General features: G+C 38.7%; 1 pseudogene; it reads left to right on the forward strand.

Annotated features, from left to right (window-relative positions):
• Positions 1 to 4,200: 4,200 nt before the first annotated feature.
• LOC122699461 lies at positions 4,201 to 27,590 on the forward strand (annotated as a pseudogene).
• Positions 27,591 to 27,841: the final 251 nt, after the last annotated feature.

The following is a 27,841-nucleotide window of genomic DNA, read 5'->3' on the forward strand; positions in this document are numbered from 1 at the left end:
GCCTCCAACTAATAAAAAAAAAAAAAAGAAGGAACCTACCTCAACACAGTAAAGGCCATATATGATAAGCCTACAGCAAACATTTTTATCAATGGTGAAAAACTGAAACAATTCCCCATAAGATCAGGAACAAGACAAGGGTGTCCACTTTCACCACTATTAGTCAACATAGTTCTAGAAGTCCTAGCTACAGCAATCAGAGAAGAAAAAGAAATAAAAGGAATCCAGAGTAGAAAAGAAAAAGTACAGGTCTCACTGTTTGCAGATGACATGATACTATACATAGAAAACCCTAAAGATGGTATCAGGAAATTACTAGAGCTAATCAGTGAATTTAGCAAGGTTGCAGGATACAAAATCAATACACAGAAATCAGTTGAATTTCTATGTACTAACAATGAAAAATCAGAAAGAGAAATTAAGGAATCAATCTCATTCACCACTGCAACAAAAAGAATTAAATATCTAGGAATAAACTTACCTAAGGAGAAAAAAGAACTCTACACAGAAAATTATAAGACGCTGATGAAAGAAAGCCAAGATGACATAAACAGATGTAGAGATAGTCCATGTTCCTGGGTAGGAAGAATCAATATTGTGAAAATGACTATACTACCAAATGCAATCTACAGATTCAGTGCAATTCCTATCAAATTACCAATGGCATTTTTCATAGAACTAGGACAAAAAATTCACAATTCATATAGAGACACAAAAGACCCCAAATAGCCAAAGCAGTCTTGAGAAAGAAGAATGGAGCTGGAGGAATCAACCTTCCTGACTTCAGATTATACTACAAAGCTACAATCATCAAGACAGTATGGTACTGGCACAAAAACAGAAGTATAGACTAATGGAACAAGATTGAAAGCCCACAAATAAACCTATGCACCTATGGATACCTTACTTTTGACAAAGTAGGCAAGAATATACAATGGGGCAAAGACAGCCTCTTCAATAAATGGTGCTGGGGAAACTTGACAGTTTCATGTAAAAGAATGAAATTAGAACACTTCCTAACACCATACACAAATATAAACTCAAAATGGATTAAAGACGTAAATGTAAGACCAGAAACGATAAAACTCTTAGAGGAAAACAGGAAGAACACTCAATGACATAAATCAAAGCAAGATCCTCTATGACCCACCTCCTAGAGTAATGGAAATAAAAGCAAAAGTAAACAAGTGGGACCTGATTAAACTTAAAAGCTCTTTCATAGCAAAGGAAACTATAAGCAAGGTGAAAAAACAACCCTCAGAATGGGAGAAAATAATAGCAAATGAAACAACTGACAAGGATTAATTTCCAAAATATATAAGCATCTCATACAATTCAATGCTAGAAAAACAAATAACCCAATCAAAAAGTGGGAAGAAGACCTAAACAGACATTTCTCCAAAGAAGACATACAGATGGCTAACAAACACATGATAAGATGCTCAACATCGCTCATTATTCAGTTCAGGTCAGTCGCTCAGTTGTGTCTGACTCTTTGTGACCCCATGAATCACAGCATGTCAGGCCTCCCTGTCTATCACCAACTCCCGGAGCTTACTCAAACTCATGTCCATCGAGTCGGTGATGCCATCCAGCCATCTCATCCTCTGTCATCCCCTTCTCCTCCTGCCCCCAATCCCTCCCAGAATCAGGGTCTTTTCCAATAAGTCAACTCTTCACATGAGGTGGCCAAAGTATCGGAGTTTCAGCTTCAGCAGCAGTCCTTCCAATGAACACCCAGGACTGCTCTCCTTTAGGATGGACTGGCTGGATCTCCTCACTCATTATTAGAGAAATGCAAATCAAAACCACAATGAGATATCACCTCACACCAGTCAGAATGGCCATCATCAAAAAAAATCTACAAACAATAAATGCTGGAGAGGGTGTGGAGAAAAGGGAATGCTTTTGCACAGTTGGTGGGAATGTAAATTGGTACAGCCACTATGGAAAGCGGTATGGAGATTCCTTAAAAAACTAGAAATAAAACCACCATATGACCCAGCAATCCCACTCCTAGGAATATACTCTGAGGAAACCAAAATTGAAAAAGACACATGGATCCCATTGTTCAATACAGCACTATTTACAATAGCTAGAACATGGAAGCAACCTAGATATCCATTGACAGATGAATGGATAAAGAAGTTGTGGTACATATACACAATGGAATATTACTCAGCCATAAAAAAGGAACCATTTGAGTCAGTTCTAATGAGATGGATGAACCTACAACCTACTATACAGAATGAAGTGAGTCAGAAAGAGAAAGATAAATACCATATTCCTACACGTATATATGGAATCTAGAAAAATGGCACTGAAGAATTTATAGGGCAACAAAGGAGAAACAGACATAGAGACTAGACTTATGGACATGGGGAGAGGGGAGGAGAGGGTGAGATGTATGGAAAGAGTAATATGGAAACTTATAGTACCATATGAAAATAGAGAGCCAAAGGGAATTTTCTGTATGTCTCAGGAAACTCAAACAGGGGCTCTGTATCAACCTAGAGGGGTGGGATGGGGCGGGACATGGGAGGGAGGTTCAAAAGGGAGGGGAATATGTATACCTATGGCTGATTCATGTTGAGGTTTGACAGAAAACAGCAAAATTCTGTAAAGCAATTATCCTTCAATTAAAAAATATAAATTAAAAAAAAAAGAAATTGTTCAGTTCATTTACATTATGTGTTAGTGTATTTGTTCTTGGTTTCCCTTATAATACTTTTTATTTCTTTAGGGTTGCTAGTGACGACTCTGCTTTCATTCCTAAGTTTAGTAATTTGTGTTTTCTTCCTTTATTTTTCTTGGTCAGTTTCACTAAATCACATTGATTCCTTAGAGTTTGTTTCTATATTTAAACTATCAAGAAGAATTTAAAGTCATTCTTTCCCAAGTCCTCAGGTTATTTTCTACTGTCTGATGTTGGCCTAATAATTTCATAACAGGTTATTCAGTGGATTAGTTGCTTTATGGGTGACTTCCCTGGTGGCTCAGATGGTAAAGTGATGAGGAATGCATCTGGGATTTTCCCTTAAGAATATGATAAATACTATGCATCCATAAATTTTTAAGTGTTTTAATGAGAAATACATTGTACATTTAATGTAGTATGATCATTATCCTTATTTCTGTAGTGACGCAATTTCAGTTCTTCTTTCATCCTTTCAAGAAGAGAAAATGCATCTTTGGTTCCCCCTTTTAAGTTGGGAGGTAAGTCAGCGCTGTCATTCCAACACACTTGTGGTGTCATTTAAAAGATTTGCTGCACAGAGCTCCTCTTTTCATTTCAAGATGCATTACTTGGTTCTCACAAAGTTCCAGTGGCTACATATATGGATCCCACTCATGTATATGTAAAGACATCATGGAGTCTTGATGGCACAAAGTCAAATGCAGAAATCCTAGGGACTATAATTTCATAAACCTTTAAGGAATCTATCAATACCAAGGGGTAATTATCATTCGGAAAAGACTATTCTTTCTCCAATCCAATCCCTGGAAATCTTGCATTCCGTCAGTGTGCTTCAAGGACCACCACCCTTCAAGGCTTGGGAAGGGCATGTTTCTCCATGCCTGACCTTAAGGGGTGTCTGAAATCCTGAACTCTCTCCTTCAGTCCCTCACCTGACCCCCAGGCTGGAGCACCCACTCCTACGGAGAGCCCTGACTCTTTGGACAGTCCATGAGGTTGACAGAAATCAAACAGCAATTTGAGGAAGAATGCCCACCCTATTCAAAAAGGCAAGGGCAGCAGATTGATGCGGAAGGAGCTTGGGAAGGAAGGTCTTCAGAAAGGTGGATGAGCCCTTCACATCATGCTAAAGAGACAAGCATTGTCACTGAATTTGCTGAATTTGCCCACAGGGCCAATGCCTATATTTTGAGTGGGTTGGGTGGAACAGATGGATAGTGAAACATCTCTTGCAGGCATAGGAACCCATTCAATATGGCTGGCAGCATTAATGAAATATGAGAATATGGCATGTTTCCATTTATCCTTGAGAAATTTAGGCCAGATCTTCATTCCAATTTGTAGCTGTTTTTTTGGTTTTTTGTTTGTTTGTTTGTTTTGTAAGCTCAGCACCCTGGGAAAAAAGAAAGATTTTGCTTTGAGCTGGAAAAGAGTGAGCTTACCTGTCTCCCACCCCCACATCTCAGTTCCAAGGAATTCATGGCCAAGTTCCCAGTGTGGCTATGCTGGAAACCAAGCAAGGTCTGTGTCTGGCCAGCTTACAAGTTGTCTCTTTCCATAATGTTAATGCCCTAGAGACATATCTCACCTCTCCTCCTAACTGGGCTGCAGAGCCCAGGGGTTATGTTTCTCTGTGCGCAGAGTTAACCAATACCATCCTGCAGAGCTGTAAGTCCCACAGGACAAAGGAGAGCTGAGAAAGAGAGGACACTTGTCCTCAGACTAGCCGACCAGGGATGCCCATGGCTGCAATTCCCACAACCTTGGGTCATTGTGCTCTAATAAGTTCTTGTGGCCCTAGGCTGTTGTCACTAGCTTTAGGTCTCAGGATTCTGGCCTTTTCTGCTTTTGCTTCTTTGCCCCAGGTAAACTCTTACAGAGGCTTTCCCATAATCAAGATCAGAGTGTGCAGTCATATTTCTGGGGTTAATAACTAGTGTCCCATACTTAGACATAAAGGCAAGTTTCTATTTAGTAAAAGTAGTACCTTAAAGAGCTAGAACATTTGAACACCATTAGCTTTCAACTCTCATTTCTCTCACAACCATCCACAATCCTTGATGGCACTCATAGAAGAAGAAACCTTTGTTCTGTCATCTTGGCACATATAATTGTTACCTTGGATTTTTCCTAGGTAAAGACTCTAAAAACTGCAAAAAAGAGCAACAGGATACAGGTGCATTTCAATTTCCTGGAGAAACTCTGTACTTATGCCTGCTGGAAGAAGGGCTAAGAGCTGCTGAACTAGAGGAACACTTTCTTTGATTTCTTCAAGCCCCAGTGGAAAACATGAGGCATAACCAGCAAACCAGAAACACTCATCACTGAGCATGAATGGATGTAAATCACACTAGAGCAACATGCACTCATGTACCAAGTCTTATCCATGCACCTATGCTTCATGGTGGAGACAAAAGTGCTTACATTTTCACTTCTTGAAAATGAAAGTACCAGCAAGTATAGGAACAGTCATAGCTGAAATCGACAGGGATCAGTGCTGAGGCAGAAAGTCAGGTGAGTAGATCCAAAGCAATGCAAAATAGAATGGCGATAGCACTTTTTCTAACTCCCAACTTGAGAGGAAATGCCCGAAGTTTTCCCCAGTGTCAAATAGAATGACAATAGCATCTTTTCTTATTCTCAGTCTTTGAATGAATTCTTCTAACTTCTCCCCAACGTTAAACTGAATGGTGATAGCATCTTTTCTTATCCTTATTTCATAATAAATGCACAAAACTCCTTCTCAGTTATAATGATGTTTGAGGCAGGCTTTGTTGGTGGTGGGGGGGTTTCTTTTTTTTTTTTTTTAATACTCTTGGTCAAGTTAGGAAATTTCCCTTCTGTTACTACTTTACTAAGATTTTTTAATAATGTGTTTATAATGGTGATTATTAAATGCCTTTTCTATTGAAATAAGCTCTCTTATTCTATTAATAGAATTGTTGCTCTAATAATAATTTTATTATTTCTATCATTACATTCCTGCAACAAAGAAACCGAGAAAAGAAGTGGAAGAGAGGAAATAAGTGCGTCATATATATACGATCTGGTTTTCTACATCGAGAAGTCAGAAGACTCTAAAGACAAATTATTCTTGTAGTAGAAAAGTTTAGCAGGGACAGCTGGAGAAGGGGAGGGTGGGACAAACTGAGAAAGTAGCATTAACGTATATACAACTATCACGTGTAAAAACAGCTAGTGAGAAGCAGCTACATAACACAGGGAATACAGCCTGGTACTCTGTGACACCCTAAAGGGTGGGATGGGGAAAGGGAAGGAGGCTTGCAAGGGAGGGAATATATGTATAATTACGACTGATTCGCATTGTTGTATGGCAGAAAGCAAAACATTGTGAAGCAACTTTCCTTCAATTAAAAAAAAAGAGAGAGAAATTTAGCAAATTGGCTAGACTGAAGATCAAATATAAACTATCATATGTGTATTCATAAGCAAAAACACCTGGGACACAAATTTTAAAAGATGACAACATTAACCTAACAACAGAAATATTCAAGTATTTAGGATAAACCAACAAGGGATGAGATAAATTAAAGATGGTGAGATACCCAATGTTCATGGATATAAATATAATTATCTTTAAATTAATCTATATAATGAAACTTCAATCAAAATCCTGACATAATTGTAAATGTACATTAAAAACTTGTTTTAAAGTTTATAATTCATGTGGAAGGGTAAAGTCTAAGAAGAATATGGCAGATAAATTTACCCTCAAGATACAAAATCTCATTATGATGTTATAGTAATTAAAATTCAGTAGTGCATATGCTGAGACCAAAAAAAATGGATTGGTAATGGATAATTGATAATGGAATAGAGCTCAAGATATAGAGCTTTAAATATATATGGACTTTTGATACTTAACTGCAGTGGCATGGGAAATCAACAGGAAGAGGAGATTTTCAATAAAAGATACTTGGAAAATAGTCTATCCATAAGAAGAAAAATAAAACAAGAACTCTACCTCACACATCATACTTTAAAACTTTTAGTTTAAATATGGATATTTCCAATAATTGTAAACAAGGTAATATGGTCCTCTCAATTAAAAAAATTAAAAATTTACAACAAAATATTTTTAAAAAGGCAGAGGAACCAGAGATCAAATTGCCAACATTCACTGAATCATGGAGAAAGCAAGGGAGTTCCAGAAAAACATCTACTTCTGCTTCATTGACTATGCTAAAGCCTTTGACTGTGTGGATCACAACAAACTGTGAGAAATTCTTAAAAAGTTGGGAGTACCAGACCACCTTACCTGTCTCCTGAGAAACCTATATGCAGGGTCAAGAAGCAACAGTTAGAACTGGACACGGAACAACAGACTGGTTCCAAATAGGAAAAGGAGTACGTCAAGGTTGTATATTGTCACCCTGCTTATTTAACTTATATGCAGAGTACATCAAGCAAAATGCTGGGGTGAATGAAACACAAGCTGGAATCAAGATTGCTGGGAGATAACCTCAGATATGCAGATGACAAAACCCTTATGGCAAAAAGCAAAGAGGAACTAAAGAGGCTCTTGATGAAGGTGAAAGAGGAGAGTGAAAAAGCTGGCTTAAAACTCAACATTCAAAAAACAAAGATCATGGCATCTGGTCCCATCAGTTCTTGGCAAATAGATGGGGAAACAATGGAAACAGTGACAGACTTTATTTTCTTGGGCTCCAAAAATTACTGCAGACGGTGACTGCAGCCCTGAAATTAAAAGATGCTTGCTCCTTGGAAGGAAAGTTATAACAAACCTAACCTAGACAGTGTATGAAAAAGCAGAGACACCACTTTGTCAACAAAGGTCCATATAGTCAAAACTATGATTTTTCAAGTAGTCATGTACAAATCTGAGAGTTGGACCATAAAGAAGACTGAGTACTGAAGAATTGTTGCTTTCAAATTGTGGGGCTGGAGAAGACTCTTGAGAGTCCCTTGGACAGCAAGGAGATCAAACCAGTTCCTAAAGGAACAGTCAATCCTAAAAAAAAAAAAATCAAGCCTGAATATTCATTGGAAAGACTGATGCTAAAGCTTCAGCATCAATACTTTGGTCACCTGATCCAAAGAGCTGACTCATTGGAAAAGATCGCAACGTGAGAAAAGATTGAAGGCAGGAGGAGAAGAGGGTGACAGAGAATAAAATGGTTAGATAGCATCACCCAATCAACAGACATGAATTTGAGCAAACTCTGGGAGATAATGGAGGACAGAAGAGCCTGGTGTGCTGCAGTTCATGAGGTCACAAAGAGTGGGACATGACTCAGTGACTGAACACCAATGTATTGGTATAACTGAATCACTTAGCTGTACACTTGAAACTAACACTTTATAAACCAACTATATTCCAGGATAAAATAAAAATTAAATTAAAAAATAAAATGGAGATAAATTGTTTTCTTAAATATCTGGAAATTGATGGTATGTTACAAATTTTAAAAATGCAAAATGAAATGTGAAATAAGTCATTAATAATGGAATAGTCTGTTATATATTTGTCATCAGAATTAATAGTAAAGGCTATTTCATGTTCCTATAAATATAAAAATCAATATTAAAATCAGTTCCAGTTCAAGATGGCGCAGTAGAAGGATGTGAACTCATCTCCTCCTGTGAAAGCACCAAAACTGCAACTAGCTGTTGAACAACCATCTACAGGAGGTTGTTCAGAGGACGCCGGAACCCACCCAAAAAAGATACCCCATGTCCAACGACAAAGAAGAAGTCACAGAGAGATGGTAGAAGGGGCACAATCACAGTAAAATCAAATCCCATACCCTCCAGGTGGATGACCCACAAACTGGAGAACAATAATACCAAAGAACTTCTTGCACTGTTGTGAAGGTTCTGAACCCCATGTCAGGCTTCCCAGTCTGGTGATCTGACAAAAGGGTTGGGAATTGCCAGGAAATCTGGCCTTGAGGGCCAGTGGGATTTGATTATAGGACTTCTAGAGGACTGGGGGAAACACAGACTCCAGTCTTGGAGGGCACAAACCAAATTTTGTGCACACAAAGACCCAGAAGAAATGATCAATGACCCTCTAGGAGGCTGAACCAAAACTACCTGCGTGTTGGGGGGCCTCCTGTGGAGGCATGGGTCAGCAGGAGCTCAACACAGGGATGGGGTCACTGGCAACATCAGGCCAGGAAGGTCCCCCTTGGCATAAACTCTCTTGGGGGTCACATTAACCTTACTATAGAGCCCATAGGCCCCAAGGCTGGGTCACCTCAGGCCAAACAACTACCAGGGAGGGAGTACAACCCCACCCATCAGCAGATCTGAAAGTGTTAGTCACTTAGTCATGTCTGACTCTTTGTTATCCCGTGGACTGTAGACCACCAGGCTCCTCTGTCCATGGGATTCCCAAGGAAGAATACTAGAATGGGTTGCCATTCCTTTCTCAAAGGGGATCTTCCTGACCCAGGGGATAGAACCCAGGTCTCCCATATTGCAGGCAGATTCTTTACCATCTGAGCCACCAGGGAAGCCCTCACCAGCAAATTGGATTAAATCTTTACTGAGCAAGGCCCTGCCCACCAGAGAAAGACCCAGTTTTTCTCATCACCAGTCCCTCCCATCAACAAGCTTACACAGGCCTCTTGGCCTCATCCATCAGAGGGCAGATAGAAGAAGCATAGTCTCACAATGGCTAAAACAAAAACCACATTACACACACACACACACACAAAAACCACATTACAGAAAGTTAATCATGATGAAAAAGCAGATAGTTATGTCCCAGATGAAGGGACAAGATTAAAACCCCAGAGGAACAACTAAATGAAGTGGATATAGGCAACCTTCCAGAAAAACAATTCAGAATAATGACAGTGAAGATGATTCAAGATCTCAGAAAAAAGAGTGGAGGCAAAGATTGAGAAGATACAAGAAATATTTACCAAAGACCTAGAAGAACTAAAGGACAACAAACAGATGAATAATACACTAGAAGGAATCAATAGAAAAATAACTAAAGCAGAAAAAACAGATAAATGACCTAGAGGACAGAATGGTGGAAATCACTGCCGCAGAACAGAATATAGAAAAAAAAAAAAAAGAATGAAAAGAAATGAAGACAGTCTAAGAGACCTCTGGGACAACATTAAACGCACCAACATTCACAGTATATAGGGGTCCCAGAAGGAGAAGAGAGAAAGGACCTGACAGAATATCTGAAGAGATAATAGTTGAAAACTTCCCAAACGTGGGAAAGGAAATAATCCAAGTCCAGGAAGCACAGAGTCGCAGGCAGGATAAACCCAAGGAGGAATACACCAAGGCACATAGTAATCAAACTGACAAAAATTAAGACAGAGATAAAATATTAAAAGTAACAAGGGGGAAGCAACAAATAACATACAAGAGAACTCCCATTAGGCTATCAGCTGATTTCTCAACAGAAACTCTGCAAGCCAGAAGGGAATGGCATGATGTATTTAAAGTGTTGAAAGAAAAGAAACTGCAACCAGGAATACTCTACCCAGAAAGACTCTCCTTCAGATTTGATGAAGAAATCAAAAGCTTTCCAGACAAGCTAAAGTTAAGAGGATTCAGCACCATCTAACCAACTTTACAACAAATGCTAAAGGAGCACAAGAGAAGAAAACACCTTCAGAAAATAAACCGAAAACAAGAAAACGATAATAGGATCATCAGTTCAGTTCAGTCACTCAGTCATGTCCGACTCTTTGCCACCCCATGGACTGCAGCACACCAGGCCTCCCTGTCCATCACCAACTCCCAGAGCTTACTGAGACTCATGTCCATCGAGTCGGTGACGCCATCCAACCATCTCATCTTCTGTCGTCCCCTTCTCCTCCCTTCAATACCAATAATTACCTTAAATGTAAATGGATTAATTGCACAAACCAAAAGACATAGACTGGCTGGATGGATGAAAACAAGTGCACTTCCATGTACCACATTTCTCTGCTTGGCCCCCCAAATTGTATGTAATTATTTTACATTGTTAAGTTAATTCTGTTCCCATTATGGATTGTAATTGTTTTTTTTTTTTTTTTTTTTTTTTGTCTATTGATTGTGAAAACTGACAAACATCTTTTACTATTGTAATTATGTAACTATAACTCACTTAATAGCATTGTATCATGATTGGACAACAGAAAAATTATAGAACTCTCTATCACCAAAAGTACGATTTAGTAGAAAAACCTGTAATCACTTTTTAAAATCTATATGGGTATCAGAATTATCTTGAAATTTTTTGAAAAATACAAATGCCCAGGTACTGCTTTTTTCCTCCAGAGCTCCAGATATGTTTCTAATGAGCAGTCATGTTTAAAAACAACTGGACTATATGATAATCTTTTATTTTTATCTAGTTTGTTTCACATTTTCTGTTTCATATTCAGTGTTCCCATTTCATTTAGTTTATGTTTTCCAATTTCTCCATCTCTTCTTTTTTTGATGTTCTTTCTCAAGCCTTTATGAAGTGTAATAGAAAAGCTTTTGTATACATATATATAAATATGTATAATATATATATTTTAGAAAACATGAACTTTTGCCTAACTAAAAAATTATGACATTTTGATTCTACTTCTTTGACTTAGGATGAACAGAATGCTAGATTTCTTTTTATTTTTTAGATTTCTAATTAAAATAGATATTCAACAAGCAACAAAGGTTTACTGAATAGCACAGGGAACTCTATTCAATATCTTGTAGTAACCTATGATGGAAAATGATTTCAAAAATAATATGTGTATTTGTATAACTGAATCACCTTGCCGTGCACCTGAAACATTGTAAGTCAACTATACTATATTATACAACTATATTATATATATATACAACTATATACAAATACAACTACATATATACAGCTACAACTATATTATATATATATAATATATATAAATATATATGTTAAGAAAAAGAAGCAAATCCAGCAATATATAAAAAAAATTGTATATCATGATCAAGTGGGATTTATTCCAGGGTTGCAAGGATGATTCAATATTCACAATGTGAATTCAATTAATATGATACATCACATTAACAAAAGGAAGGATGAAAACCACATGATTATCTCAATAGGTGCAAAAAACACACTTGACAAAATTCTACATTCATTCATGATAACAAGTCCCATCAAAGCTGGTATAGAGGGAATGTGTCTGAATATAATAAAGGGCATTTAAGACAAACTCTTAGCTAACATCATTCTCAAATGTGAAAAAGTGAAAGTCTTTCCTCTAAGTTCAGAAACAACACAAAGATGCCATAAAATTAAAAGACACTTGCTCCTTGGAAGGAAAGCTATGACGAACCTACACAGTGTATTAAAAAGCAGAGACATCACTTTGTCAACAAAGGTACATATAGTCAAAGCTATGGTTTTTCCAATAGTCATGGAAAAACCATTCCAGAGTCATGGAAAAACCATAGTGTTTTGAGTTGGAAGAATTAATATTAGTAAAATGTCCATACTACCAAAGCAATTTACATATATAATGCAATCTCTATCAAAATATCCATGACATTTTCCACAGAAGTAGCACATGTAATCCTAAAATGTATATCAAACCACAGAAATAGCCTGAATTGCCAATGGAATCTTGAGAAAAAAGAACAAAGCTTGAGGTATTACAGTGTCTGGCTTCAGTCTATATTACAAAGCAACAGTAATCAAAACAGCATGGTACTGGCACAAAAACAGGCACACAGATCAATATAACAGAGAGCCTAGAAATAAACTCACACACTTATGGTCAATTTATGATAAAGAAGGCAAGAATATACAATGGAGAAAAGACTGTCTCTTCAACAAGTGGGGCTGTGAAAACTGGACAGCTACATGTAAAAAAATGAGATTGGAACATTTCTTCACCTCATATACAAAAATAAATTCAAAGTGGATTAAAGACCAAAATGTAAGACCCTGAAACCATAAAACTCCTAGAAGAGAACATAGGCAGAACATTCTTTGACATAAATAGTAGCAATATTTATTTTGAAATCTGTCTCCTAAGGCAAAAGTTAAACAATAAATGGGACCTAATTAAACTTAAAATCTTTTGCAGAACAAAAGAAACCAGCAGCAAAACAAAACACAACATACTGAATGAGAGAAAATATATGAAAATGACATAACCTTTAAGAGTTAATATCCAACATATATAAAGAGCTCATATAACTCAATATCAAGAAAGCAAAGAATTTAATTAAAAAATTTGGCAGAAGATCTGAACAGAAAATTTTCCAAAGAAGGTATACAGATGGCCAACAGGTATATGGGGTTCTCAAGGCAAGAATACTGAAGTGGTTTGCCATTCCCTTCTCCAGTGGACCACGTTTGATCAGAAATCTCCACCATGACCTGTCCATCTTGGGTGGCCCTACATGGCATGGCTCATAGTTTCATTGAGTTAGACAAGGCTGTGGTCTGTGCAATCAGATTGGTTTGTTTTCTGTGATTATGCTTTTCATTCTATCTGCCCTCTGATGGATAAGGATAAGAGGCTTATTGGGAGAGACTGACTGAGGGGAAACTGGGTCTTGTTCTGATGGGCGGGGCCATGTTCAGTAAATCTTCAATCCAATTTTCTGTTGATGGGCTGGGCTGTGTTCTTTCCCTGTTGCTTGACCTGAGGCCAAACTATGGTGGAGGTAATGAAGACAATGGGGAGCTCCTTCAAAAGGTCCCATGCACACACTGATGCACTCAGTGCCCCCAACCCTGCAGCAGGCCACCGCCAACCCACACCTCCACCAGAGACTCCTGGGCACCCATGGGCAAGTCTGGGTGTCTCTCGTGGCATCACTGCTCCTTTCTCCTAGGTCCTGGTGTGCACAAGGTTTTGTTTGTGCCCTCCAAGAGTCTGCTTTCCCAATCCTGTGTAAGTTCTAGTGGCTCTATTGTGGGGTTAATGGCGACCTCCTCCAGGAGGGCTTATGCCATACTGCACCCAGAGCCCCTACCCCTGCAGCAGTCCACTGCTGACCCACACCTCCGCAGGAAACACTCAAACACAGTTCTGTCTCAGTCTCTGTGGGGTCTCTGGGTCCTGGTGCGCACAAGGTTTGTTTGAGCCCTCTGAGCATCTCTGGCCAGAATGGGGTTTGATTCTAAACACGATTTTGCCCCTCCTACTGTCTTGCTGGGGCTTCTCCTTTGCCCTTGGACATGGGATATCTTCTTGAAGTTGCTCCAGCACCAGCTCAGCCACCACTCCAGTGCCACACAGCCACTGCTCCAGGGCCTACCTTCTCGCTGGGGCATCTCTGTCCTTGGACAAGGGGTATCTCCTCAAAGTCATTACAGCACAGCACTGGATCCAGATAACATGATGATGTGATCACTCACCTAGAACCAGACATCCTGGAATGCAAAGTCAAGTGGGCCCTAGGAAGCATCACTATGAACAAAGCTAGTGGAGGTGATGGAATTTCAGTTGAGCTATTTCAAATCCTAAAAGATGATGCTGTGAAAGTGCTACACTCAATATGCCAGCAAATTTGGAAAAGTCAGCAGTGGCCACAGGGCTGGAAAAGGTCAGTTTTCATTCCAATCCCAAAGAAAGGCAATGCCAAGGAATGCTCGAACTATCGCACAATTGTACTCATCTCACATGCTAGCAAGTAATGCTCAAAATTCTCCAAGCCAGGCTTCAACAGTATGTGAACCATGAGCTTCTAGATGTTCAAGCTGGATTTAGAAAAGGCATAGGAACCAGAGATCAAATTGCCAACATCTGTTGGATTATCGAAAAAGCAAGAGAGTTCCAGAAAAACATCAATTTCTGCTTTATTGACTATGCCAAAGCCTTTGACTGTGTAGATCACAATAAACTGTGGAAAATTCTTCAAGAGATGGGAATACTAGATCACCTGACCTGCCTCTTGAGAAATCTGTATGCAGGTCAAGAAGCAACAGTTAGAACTGACATGGAATAACAGACTGGTCCTAAATCTGGAAAGGAGTACATCAAGGCTGTGTCTTGTCATTGTGCTCATTTAACTTATATGCAGAGTATCTCATGAGAAATGCCAGTCTGGATGAAGCACAAGCTGAAACCAAGTTGCTGGGAGAAATATCAATAACCTCAGATGTGCAGATGACACCATCCTTATGGCAGAAAGAGAACTAAAGAGCCTCTTGATGAAAGTGAAAGAGAAGAGTGAAAAAGTTGGCTTAAAACTCAACATTCAGAAAACTAAGATCATGGCATCCAGTCCCATCACTTCATGGCAAATAGATAGGGAAACAATGGAAACAGTGACAGACTTTATTTGGGGGGACTCCAAAATCACTGCAGATGGTGACTGTAGCCATGAAGTTAAAAGACGCTTGCTCCTTGTAAGAAAAGTTATGACCAAACTAGACAGCATATTAAAAAGCAGAGAGATTACTTTGCCAACAAAGGTCCACCTAGTCAAAGTTATGGTATTTCCAGTAGTCATGTATGGATATGAGAATTGGACTATAAAGAAAGCTGAGCACTGAAGAACTGATGCTCTTGAACTGTGGTGTTGAAGAAGGCTCTTGAGAGTCCCTTGGACTGCAGGGAGATCCAACTGGTCAAACCTAAAGGAAATCAGTCCTGAATATTCACTGGAAGGACTGATGCTGAAGTAGAAACTCCAATACTTTGGCCATCTGGTGGGAAGAACTGACTCATTGGAAAAGACCCTGATGCTGGGAAAGATTGAAGGCGGGAGAAGAAGGGGACGACAGAGGGTGAGGTGGTTAGATGGCATCACCGACTCAATGGACATGAGTTTGCACAAGCTCCGGGAGCTGGTGATGGACAGAGAGGCCTGGCGTACTTCAGTCCATGGGGTCACAGAATCAGACATGATTGAGTGACTCAACTGAACTGAATAGGTATATGAAAAAAAAAAAGCTTAACATTCCTAATCATCTTAGAAATGTAAAGCAAAACCACAATGAGGTATCACCTCGCATCAGTCAAAATGCCTATTATCAGAAGTCTACAAATAACAAACATTGGCAAGGATGTGGAGACAAGGAAACTTCAGTACATGTGGTGGAATTGTAAATTGGTGCATCCACTATGGAAAACAATGTGGAAGTTCCTCAAAAGACTAAATGTAGAACTACCTATGATCCAGTAAAAACACTGATTTGGAAAGATTCATGAACACCAATGTTCATAGAATTATTTTCATTATCCTAGATAGGTAAGCAATCTAAGTATCCATCAACAGATGAATGGATAAAGAAAATATGTTTTATACACACACACACACACACACACACGCATACACGCACACAATAGACAATTGCTCAGTCATAAAAAAGAATGAAATTCTGCTATTTGGAACAACATGGTTGGACCTAGAGAATATAATGCTTAGTGAAATAAGTCAGAGAAAGACAAATACTCTATATTATCACTTATATGTGGAATCTAAAATATAGAGAGCAAGCTAGTGATTACTAGTGGTGAGAGGGGAGGGGGACAGTGGAGACAGTTGTATGAGATAAAGTGACACAAACTACTATGTATAGAATAAATGAGTAACAAGGATATTTTGTAAAGCACAGAAAATAAAGCCATTAATCTGTAAATACCTTAAGTGGGGTGTCATCTTTAAAAATATTGAATCACTATGTTGTACACCAGAAATTAATATATTGGGCTAGCCAAAAAGGTTTGTGAAGGTTTTTTAGTAACATCTTACAGGAAAACCTGAATGAAGCATTTGGCCAATCCAATAATATTGTATTTCAACCATACTTCTCTCAAAATTGAAAAATCCGGGAAAGGAAGTACTCAGACCTCCACAGTTGGTAAGATACAGTGGCCAACAATCCTTTAAAGAAGGAGTCTCCAAACTTTTTCTGTGAAGGGTCAGATAAAAGATATGTTACAATTTGTGTATCATGCAGTCTCTGTCACAACTACCCAATTCTGCCACTGTAGGCAAAAATAGCCTAAAGCAATATCTGAATAAAGAAATTAGCATAGCTGTGCTTCAACAAAACCTTAAAGTAGAAAGTGAAATGTTAGATGAGACCCACAGGTCGTGTTATATTTGCCTCTGTTTGAAGGCAGTGAAATGGTAATAATTAGGCAAATTAGGCAAAAGTTTTTGAATTGTAAAGTTTTCAAAGATTGTAAATAAGTTACACTATACTAGATATAAACTATTTTAGAGAGATAAAGGAGAATAACATAGGAATAGAATAGACAGTATTCTTTAGTAGGTAATGAAGATATTAATTTCCTCAAAGGGTGCAGATGCTTTGGAATAGAAGATAGTAATGTTATTTTCATTATATATAAACATTATTTTTTTCTAAATGTTTGGATTCTAAAACAATGCTGATAAAACAGCAAAAGTTTCATGCAGAAAATTATAAAACATCAAAAGTATATTTGAAACAAAAGAACAATTATTGAATATCTCGTTCTAAGGGTTTCTTTTCTTCCTTCCTTCTCTCTCTCTTCCTTCCTCCTTCCTTCCCTTTCTTCCTCTCTCCCTTCTTTCTTTCCTTTCTTCCTTTCTCTATTTCTGTCTTTTTCCTTGTTTTAATTAATTTAGTCTGTCAGTCCTTCCAAAAAGAATTCATCTGGTATAGATAAGCTAACTTGAATCTCATTCCAGACTTTCAAAATACTTTCATGATATTAGCAGGGAAAGGTATAGAATTCCAAATAATTAGCAACTGAAAGCTATTATTCCTGCCAAAGGATTTTAAACACTAAATTTTTTTTAATAAAAAAGAAAAACAGACCTGAAAAAGTCCAAATACTTGGATCTTCAGTAAAACAAATGTAAATTGTAAAACAAATATCCTTATTATGTTCAAGGGGGTAAAACCAGGCTTGTAAATTTCTGCAACAACTGGAAACTGTAAATTTGACATAGATTAAAAAAGAAACAAATAAAACTTCCAAAAATGTAAAACACAAAAATCAAAATTCAGATTTCATTGAAAGTCTTTAACAACAGTTTAGACCCAATCTTAAAAATGAATGAAATTTTGATACATTCTGCTCCAATACTTTGGCCACCTGATGTGAAAAGCCGACTCATTGGAAAAATCTCTGAGATTGAGGGCATGAGGAGATGGGGGTGACAGAGGATGAGATGGTTGGATGGCATCACCAAGTCAATGAGCATGAGTTTGAGCAAGCTCTGAGAGATAGTGAAGGACAGAGAAGCCTGGCCTGCTGCAGTCCATGGGGTCACAGAGTCAGACATGACTGAGTGACAACAACAACAAAAATATTGATGAACCTTGAAAACATTATGCTGAGTGAAATAAGCAAGATACAAAAGAACAAATACTGTATGATTCCACTTATAGGAGATCCCTACAATAGGAAAATTCATAGGGACAGTAAATGGAACAGTGGTTACTTAGGGCAAGGGGAGGTAGGAAATGGGGAGTTAGTTTAATGTGGACAGAGTTTCAGTATCTTTGGGAAGATAAAAAGTTCTGGAGATGGATGGTGGTGATGGTTGCACAACACTATGAGTGTATTTAATGCCACTGAACTGTACGCTTTAAATGGTTTAAAATGTTAGATTTTAAACTATGTCTATTTCATTATAATAAAAAATTTAATCTAATCTTTATGAAGGTAACAAAACTGTATTTTCACCAAATGTTTATATGTCTAATACAAAAATCTATTTTCTTTCAAAATTAAAATAATTCTATCCCCTTCTACCTTTCGAATATAGAAAGATGGTCTGAACTTGAGGAGCACATGACTGAGGGAAAACAAGAGAGATGCATCTCAAAACAGCTCTCAAAAGGGCCCTGTGCCTTGTTGCTGTGAGAAGCCAGGCCCCCACAAAAGTGTTGTACATGAGAGCTCCATAGAAATACACTCCCTTTTCTAGAATAAGTAGGCATAAAGTATCAAAACCAGTTTCCCAATAGGTACTAGCAAGTGTACTGGTGTTGAGCATATTGATGGTGTGCTTGAGGGCAACTTGAATTCCCCCGGAGAATATCTCTGAGAAGCTGAATGGAGCCCAGAGACCAGTGGAAGTGAATGACCAGCATCCCATTAAAGTAAGAATGTGTCCATGCACATCTGCAAGATGAAAGATGACCAGAGATGAAACATTCCCAAGTCAACGCCTTGGCATAACAAAAGTCATCATCCTTCCCAGGTTGGGGATAACTCGTGAACTAAATGAAATCTAGTTTTACAAAACAAGAGGTTTGGGCTTGCAAAGCAGAAATAAAGCTCATTTACAAATCAATAAAGAAAAGTGCTGTTATTGTAATGTTGAATTAAAATTTGTAACTGTGAACTCTGGGGAGAAAATACACATTCTTTTAAAACATAGGTAGAATATCTTTAAAATAAATCCTATAATAAGCTATGAGAAATATCTCAACAAGTTTCAAGTTTTTTATATAATACAGGTCATATCCACTGACTATAATGGCTTAAAGATCAAAATCAGTAATAAAAAGTGCAGCTTCTCCAAAACATCTTCAAAGCTAGGAAAAAACCCCACAACTTCTAGAGGATTCTTGGGTGAAAGAGAAAGTCACTTACCACTCACATCACAGTTAATACTTTCCTCTTAAGATCAGAAAGACAGGGACATCCGTTCTCACCACTCCTATTCAGTATTGTCCTGGAGTTCCTGGACAGTGTAGCAAAAGAAGAAAAAGAAATAAAAAAGCTTTCTAAAAATAGAAAGTAAGCAGTAAATTCTTTTCTATTTATATGATTTTCTATGTAGAAAATTCACAATAATTTTTCAAAATGCAACTAGGGGCTGAGGGCAGGAAAGCTGAGGTGGGGCAGTTGCAAAGGCCCGGGATATGGCAGCATCAGAATGATAGAATTCCTAGAGAAGGGGAGAGCAGTACTTCTCTATGATTAGATAAGAGTGAGCCCTGTTCAAGAGGCCTCTTAGTGACCTTTGACATTCTAAGGCCAGAACTAACCTTCAGTATCCCGCCTCACATGCAGCTTGGTGGTTGAACAAACACGGAAGTCTGCAGCACGTGGTGTTGCTCAGAGACAGCTGAAGCAAACATCCCAACCGTGTGAACTTCAGCTTGGGCATAAATTTCAGGTTGGTCATATGTGTCATTGTCTCAGCAGATGGCACCACCAAGCAACAGTACTCCCAACAGCAGCAGTGAGTGAGAGCATTTGTTAATGACCAACAGAGTAAAATCAATCTCTGTGCCTGGCGATAACAGCCGAGAACCAAGGACCAGGACCTAGTCCATGTGAGCCATATGGCAAGATTGTCTCCCCTAAGGCCATACTGGGCAAGACCACAAACAAATGCAAAGGCTAAAGCTTTTTGACAGTCCTTCCACAACACAGAAAGCTGTAACAGCACCGAGAGCCAGTAGTGTGCAGGCATAGACGGCAAAGCAACAGAGCAGGACCCCACAAATGTGTACATCTCAGACTTCCCATCGTCAATGGGTGAGCAGAACCTGGAGGGAGTGCTGAAGCCCTCTGGTCAGTTTATCTCTCCGTGAGTCATTTGAGACACCAGTGGGACCAGCAGAGGGGTTGGCTTTGTAAGGATGGAATCCACAGAGAAGTGTAGAACCTCTTGGCCACTGGTTTTCATGCATCCATCATCACCCACTTTAATAGAAAATATATTAAGACAGCTTCTGGAGTACCAGCCCCATCTGATCCTTTGATGTACAGATTTGCTGATAAGGATCCAAAAAATGACAGAACTAAGGAAAATTGCAAAATGGATGGGCCTGGCCAAGGAATGGAAATGTGGGTGGTGTGGCTTTGACCTGTGACCCCACCACAGCTCCTCATATTGGGTCTTATATCACCCCCAACAGAAGGCTTCCAGAAGCCTCTTATCCTTATTCATCAGAGGGCAGATAGAATGAAAACCACAATCACAGAAAACTAACCAATGTGATCACATGGACCACAGCCTTGTCTAACTCAATGAAACTATGAGCCATGCCATGTAGGGCCACCCAAGATGGGCAGGTCATGGTGGAGAGTTCTGAAAAAACATGGTCCACTGGAGAAGGGAATGGCAAACCACTTCAGTATTCTTGCCTTGAGAACCCCATGAAGAGTATGAAAAGGCAAAAAGGTGACACTGGAAGATGAACTCCCCAGGTTGGTAGGTGCCCAATATGCTACTGGAGAAGAGTGGAGAAATAACTCCAGAAAGAATGAAGAGATGGAGCCAAAGCAAAAACAACACCCAGTTGTGGATGTGACGGGTGATGGAAGTAAAGTCTGACACTGTAAAGAGCAATATTGCTTAGGAACCTGGAATGTTAGGTCCATGAATCAAGGCAAATTGGAGTGGTCAAACAGGAGATGGCAAGAGTGAACGTCAGCATTTTAGGAATCAGTGAACTAAAATGGACTGGAATGGTGAATTTAACTCAGATGACCATTATATCTACTACTGTGGGCAAGAATCCCTTAGAAGAAATGGAGTAGAAATCATAGTCTACAAAAGAGCCCAAAATGCAGTACTTGGATACAATCTCAAAAATGACAGAATAATCTCTGTTTGTTTCCAAGGCAAATCATTCAATATCACAGTAATCCAAGTCTATGCCCCAACCAGGAATGCTGAAGAAGCTGATGTTGAACGGTTCTATGAAAACCTACAATACCTTCTAGAACTAACACCCAAAAAAGATGTTCTTTTCATTATATGGGACTGGAATGCAAAAGTAGGAAGTCAACAGATACCTGGATTAACAGGCAATTTATTCCAAACAGAAATTTGGCCTTGGAGTACAAAACAAAGCAGGTCAAAGGCTAACAGAGTTTTGCCAAGAGAATGTGATGGTCATAGCAAACACCCTCTTCCAAAAACACAGGAGAAGACTCTACACATGGACATCAACAGATGGTCAATACTGAAATCAGACTGATTATATTCTTTACAGCCAAAGATATAGAAGCTCTATACAATCCGCAATATACAATCAGCTCTATACCAGGGCTTCCCTGGTGGCTCAGACAGTAAAGCATTTGCCTCCAATGCGGGAGACCTGGGTTCGATCCCCAGGTTGGGAAGATCCCCTGGAGAAGGCAATGGCAACCCACTCCAGTACTCTTGCCTGGAAAATTCCATGGATGGAGGAGCCTGGTAGGCTACAGTCCATGGAATCGCAAAGAGTCGGACATGACTGAGCAACTTCACTGGTTCATACAATCAGCAAAAACAAGACTGGGAGCTGACTGTGGCTCAGATCATGAACCCCTTATTGCCAAATTCAGACTTTAACTGAAGAAAGTAAGGAAAACCACTAGACTATTCAGGTATGACCCAAATCAAATCCCTTATGATTATACAGTGGAAGTGACAAATAGTTTCAAGGGATTAGATCTGGTAGACAAAGTACCTGAAGAACTATGGATGGAGGTTCATGACATTGTATAGGAGGCAGTGATCAAGACAATCCTCAAGAAAAAGAAATGCAAAAAGGCAAAATGGTTGTCTGAGGAGGCCTTACAAATAGCTGAGAAAAGAAGAGGAGCAAAAAGCAAAGGAGAAAAGGAAAGATATACCCATTTGAATTCAGAGTTCCAAAGAACAGCAAAGAGAGATAAGAAAGCCTTCCTTAGTGATCAGTGCAAAGAAATAGAGGAAAACAATAGAATGGGAAAGACTAGAGATTCTTCAAGAAAATTAGAGATACCAAGGGAACATTCTATACAAAGATGAGCACAATAAAGGACAGAAATGGTATGGATCTAACAGAAGCAGAAGATATTAAGAAGAGGTGGCAAGAATACACAGAAGAATTGTACAAAAAAGATCTTCACAACCCAGATAATCACAATGGTGTGATCACTCACCTAGAGCCAGACATCCTGGAATGTGAAGTCAAGTGGGCCTTAGGAAGCATCAGTACGAACAAAGCTAGTGGAGGTGATGGAATTTCAGCTGAGCTATTTCAAATCCTAAAAGATGATGCTGTGAAAGGGCTGACTCAATATGCCAGCAAATTTGGAAAAGTCAGCAGCGGCCACGGGACTGGAAAAGGTCAGTTTTCATTCCAATCCCCAAGAAAGGCAATGCCAAAGAATGCTCAAACAACTGTACAATTGCACTCATCTCACACGCTAGCAAGTAATGCTCAAAATTCTCCAAGCCAGGCTTCAACAGTACATGAACCATGAAATTCCAGATGTTCAAGCTGGTTTTAGAAAAGGTAGAGGAACAGAGATCAAATTGCCAACATTCACTGGATCATCGAAAAAGCAAGAGAGTTCCAGAAAACCATCTACTTCTGCTTTATTGACTGTGCCAAAGTCTTTGACTGTGTGGGTCACAATAAACTGTGGAAAATTCTTCAAGAGATGGCAAAGCAGACCACCTGACCTGCCTCCTGAGAAATCTGTATGCAGGTCAAGAAGCCACAGTTGGAACTGGACGTGGAACAACAAAAACATCAAGGCTGTATATTGTCACCCTGTTTATTTAACTTATACACAGAGTACGTCATGTGAAATGTTGATCTGGATGAAGCACAAGCTGGAATCAAGTTGCTGAGTGAAATATCAATAACCTCAGATAAGCAGATTACATCACCCTTATGGCAAAAAGCAAAGAACTAAAGAGCCTCTTGATGAAAGTCAAAGAGGAGAGTGAAAAAGTTGGCTTAAAACTCAACATTCAGAAAACTAAGATCATGGCATCTGGTCCCATCACTTCATGGCAAATAGATGGGGAAACAGTGACAGGCTGTATTTTGGGGGGACTCCAAAATCACTGCAGATGGTGATTTCAGACATGAAGCTAAAAGACGCTTGCTCCTTGGAGGAAAAGCTATGACCAACCTAGACAGAATATTAAAAAGCATAGTGATTACTTTGACAACAAAGGTCCATCTGATCAAAGCTATGGTTTTTCCAGTAGTCATGTATGGATGTGAGCTGCTGCTGTTGCTAAGTCATTTCAGTCATGTCCGCCTCTGTGAAAACCCATAGATGGCAGCCCACCAGGCTTTCCCATCCCTGGGATTCTCCAGGCAAAAACACTGGAGTGGGTTGCCATTTCCTTCTCCAATGCAGGAAAGTGAAAAGTGAAAGTGAAGTTGCTCAGTCATGTCCGACTCTTAGTGACCCCATGGACTGCAGCCTACAAGGCTCCTCTGTCCACAGGATTTTCCAGGCAAGAGTATTGGAGTGGGTTGCCATTGCCTTCTCCCATGGATGTGAGAGTTGGACTATAAAGAAAGCTGAATGCAGAAGAAGTGATACTTCTGAACTGTGGTGTTGGAGAAGACTCTTGAGAGTCACTTGGACTGCAAGGAAATCCAACCAGTCAATCCTGAAGAAATCAGTCCTGAATATCCATTGGAAGGACTGATGCTGAAGCTGAAAGTCCAATACTTTGGCCACCTGATGCAAAGAACTGACTCACTGGAAAAGATCCTGATACTGGGAAAGATTCATGGTGGGAGGAGAAGGGGACAACAAAGGAAGAGATGGTTGGATGGCATCACTGATGCAATGGACATGAATTTGACTAAGGTCTGGGAGTTGGTGATGGACAGGGAAGCCTGGCATGCTGCAGTCCATGGGGTCACGAAAAATCGGACACAACTGAGCGACTGGACTGAACTGACTGAACTATAACTGTATGCTTGCTCTTCTTTCTTCCCTAAGATTCTTTAAAGGACATCAATTATGTAAATTAATAATTATAGCAATGTGTTATTGGGTTTGTAACACACACACACACGCAGGCTTCCTAACTGGCACTAGTGGTAAAGAATCCGCCTGCCAATGCAGGAGACATGAGAGGCTCAAGTTTAATCCCTGGGTCTGGAAGATCCTCTTGAGGAGGGCAGAGAAACCCACTTCAGTATTCTTGCCTGGAGAATCCCATGGACAGAGGAACCTGGTGGGTCACAGTCCATAGGGTCGCAAAGAGTCAGACACAACTGAAGCAACTTAGGACACATGCAGTATGTACAGTAATAATACAACAAAAGGGGGGAGAAAAGAGAACTGTAAAGGAGTAAAGTTTCTATATATTCTTGATTTAAGTTAATTTAAATCTGGAGTCCATTTTGATAAGATTTATACAGGCATATCTCATTTTACTGTGCCTCACTTTATTATGTTTTGCAGGTTTTGCTTTTTTTTAAAAAAACAAATTGAAGGTTTGTGGCAATCCAGTGCCAAGAAAGTCTTATTGGTACCATTTTTCCAACAGCATTTGCTCATTTTATGTCTCTGAGTCACAGTAATTTTTGCAGTATCATAACCCCTTCACCAACAGAAAGATTATGAATGGTTAAAATGTAATTAAAATGCAGACATTATCAGACTAGATAAAACAAAACAAAGATCCTACTACTTACTGTCCCCAAGTGACACACTTTAAATTCAAAGATACAAACAGTAAAAGAATGTAAAAAAAAAAAAAAATACCAAGGAAACCACGGAAGAACTGGAGTAGCTATACCAGTACCAGGCAAAATGCATGTTAAAACAAAAATATTACTAGAGACAAAGGACATTCAAAAATTATAAAAGAGGCAATTCATTATGAACATATATCCATTGAAAACATAGTCTAAAATTCATGCAGCAAGAATTGACAGAATTGAAGAGGAGAAATAGACAATAACAATGGCAAGAAGAATACTTTAATAATCCATTTCAGTAATAGATATAGTTGAAGATAAACAATGACAAACAAGACTGGCACAATACCATAAACCAACTAGACCTCAGGTCTATGGAATGCTCCATCCAATAACAGCAGAATACACACTTCTCTCTAGAACACATGGGATCTTCTCTAGAATAGACCACATGTGATGTCAAAAAATAACCTCAATAAATTTAAAGAATTGAAATCATATCACTGATACCCTTTAGCCAAAGTGGAATTGTCTGAAATGAATAATAGAATAAAATCTTAGAAATTTACAAATATATGGGAAGTAAATAACAAATGGGTGAATTTATAAATATATGGAAAGCAAATAACCAGTGGGTCAAAGAAAATATGACAAGGTAAATTAGAAAATACTTTGAGATAAATGAAAACATCATAAAGCATCATAACACATCAAAACATGATTTGTTAAAACAAGTGTTAAAAGTAACTTTATAACTTCAAATACCTACATGAAGAAATAGAAAATTCTCAAATCAACAATGACCTTTAACAATAGGAAAGAAAAGAAATTAAACCCAAAATAAACAAAAGGAAGGAGTTGATAAAGATTACAGTGAATCAATAAAATAAAAGAATAGAATACAAAATAGAGAAAATAACCAAAAGTTAGTTCTTTGAAAATATCAACAAAATTGACAAATCTTTAACTAGACTGACAGTGGGGGGAAAAAAAGAATCTGAAATGATTTACCAAAAAAAAAAATTTATGAGGGAATACTATGAACAATGGCATGTCAACAAATGAGATAACATAAACGAAATGGACAGACTCCGAGAAAGGCATAGAGAACCCAGATTCAAGGGGAAAGAGAGTGTCTGATTAGATCCATTACAAAAGATCGGAGTAGTGATTTTTAAGACTTTCCACAAAGAAAAGCCTAGGACTAGATGACTTCCCAGGTGGTGCTAGTGGTAAAGAACCTGCCTGCCAATGCAGGAGACAAGAGATGCAGGTTTAATCCCCGGGTCAGGAAGATCCCCTGGAGGAAGGCATGGCAACCCACTCCAGTATTCTTGCCTGGAGAACCCCGTGGACAGAGGAGCCTGGTGGGCTACAGTCCACAGGGTTCCAAAGAATCAGACACTACTGAGGTCACTCAGCACAACACAGATGACTTCAATGGTAAATTCCACCAGAAATTTAAAGAATTAGTATTATTCACAAATTCCTCCAGAAATAGAAGAGGAGGGGATACTTCTCAATTCATTCTATGAGGTATTTCCCTGATACCAAAGAGACAATATCATCACAAGAAAATTACAGATTATTGTCTCATAAAATATATACATAAAAATTCTCAGTAAACGGACTTCCCTGGTGGTCCAGTGGTTAAGACTCTGTGCTTCCAATGCAGGGGGCATGGGTTCAACCTCTGCCTGGGGAACTAAGGTCCCCATCCACTATGTAGCTATATATATATATTTATACATATTCTCAGTAAAATACTATCAAACTGAATCTAGCAACAAAGGAAAAGGGTTATACTCCATGACCAAGTGGGATTTATGCCAGAAATGCGAGGTCAAATTAGTATTCCAAAATCAATTAATTTTATAAATCATATTAATAGATTAAGAACAAAGTCTACATTATAATCTCAATAGAAACAGAAAACCATTTGAAAAAATTCAATACCTTTTCATAATAAAATATTCAACAAACTAGCAGAATATAGAAGACTTCCTATAGAAGCCTACTAGAATATAAAAGATTTCCTCAATGTGATCAAGACTGTGTGCAAAACCCCCACAGTGAACATCCTACTTAATGGTGAATGACTTACTGGATGCTTTCTCCATAAGATGAAGAACAAGACAAAGATGGCTGCTCTCACCACTTCTTTTTTTTTTTTCAATTAATTTATTTTAATTGGAGGATAATTACTTTACAATAATGTGATGGTTTTTGCCATACATCAAACATGAATCGGCCACAGGTATACATGTGTCCCCACCATCCTGAACCCCCCTCCCATCTCCCTCCCTACTGCATCAATCTGGGTTGTTCCAGAGCACCAGCTTTGGGTGCCCTGCTCCATGCGTCAAACTTGCACTGGTCACATATCTTACATATGGTAATATACACGTTTCAATGCTATTCTCTCAACTCATTCCACCCTTGCCTTCTCCCACTGAGTCCAAAAGTCTGTTCTCTGTATCTCTTTGCTGCCCTGCATGTAGGATTGTCAGTACTGTCACTTCTATTCAGCATTTTGCTGGAAGCTCCAGCCAAGGAAATTAGGCAAGAAAAGAAATAAAAGGTATCCAGACTGGAAAATATGAAGTACTGAACAACTGAAGGGAAATTAATAAAATGATTCCATTTACAGTAGCATCAAAAGAATAAAACTCTTAAATAGAAGTGGAAGCTTTGTACACTGAAAACCATAAAGCCTTCTAGAAAGAGTTTAAAGAATTTCTAAATAAATGTTAATATAAAAACATTCAATGTTCATGGATCAGAAGACTTAATACTGTTGAGATGGCCGTAGT

This window comes from Cervus elaphus, chromosome 9 (assembly GCF_910594005.1).
Source record: "Cervus elaphus chromosome 9, mCerEla1.1, whole genome shotgun sequence".
Taxonomy (NCBI): domain Eukaryota; kingdom Metazoa; phylum Chordata; class Mammalia; order Artiodactyla; family Cervidae; genus Cervus; species Cervus elaphus.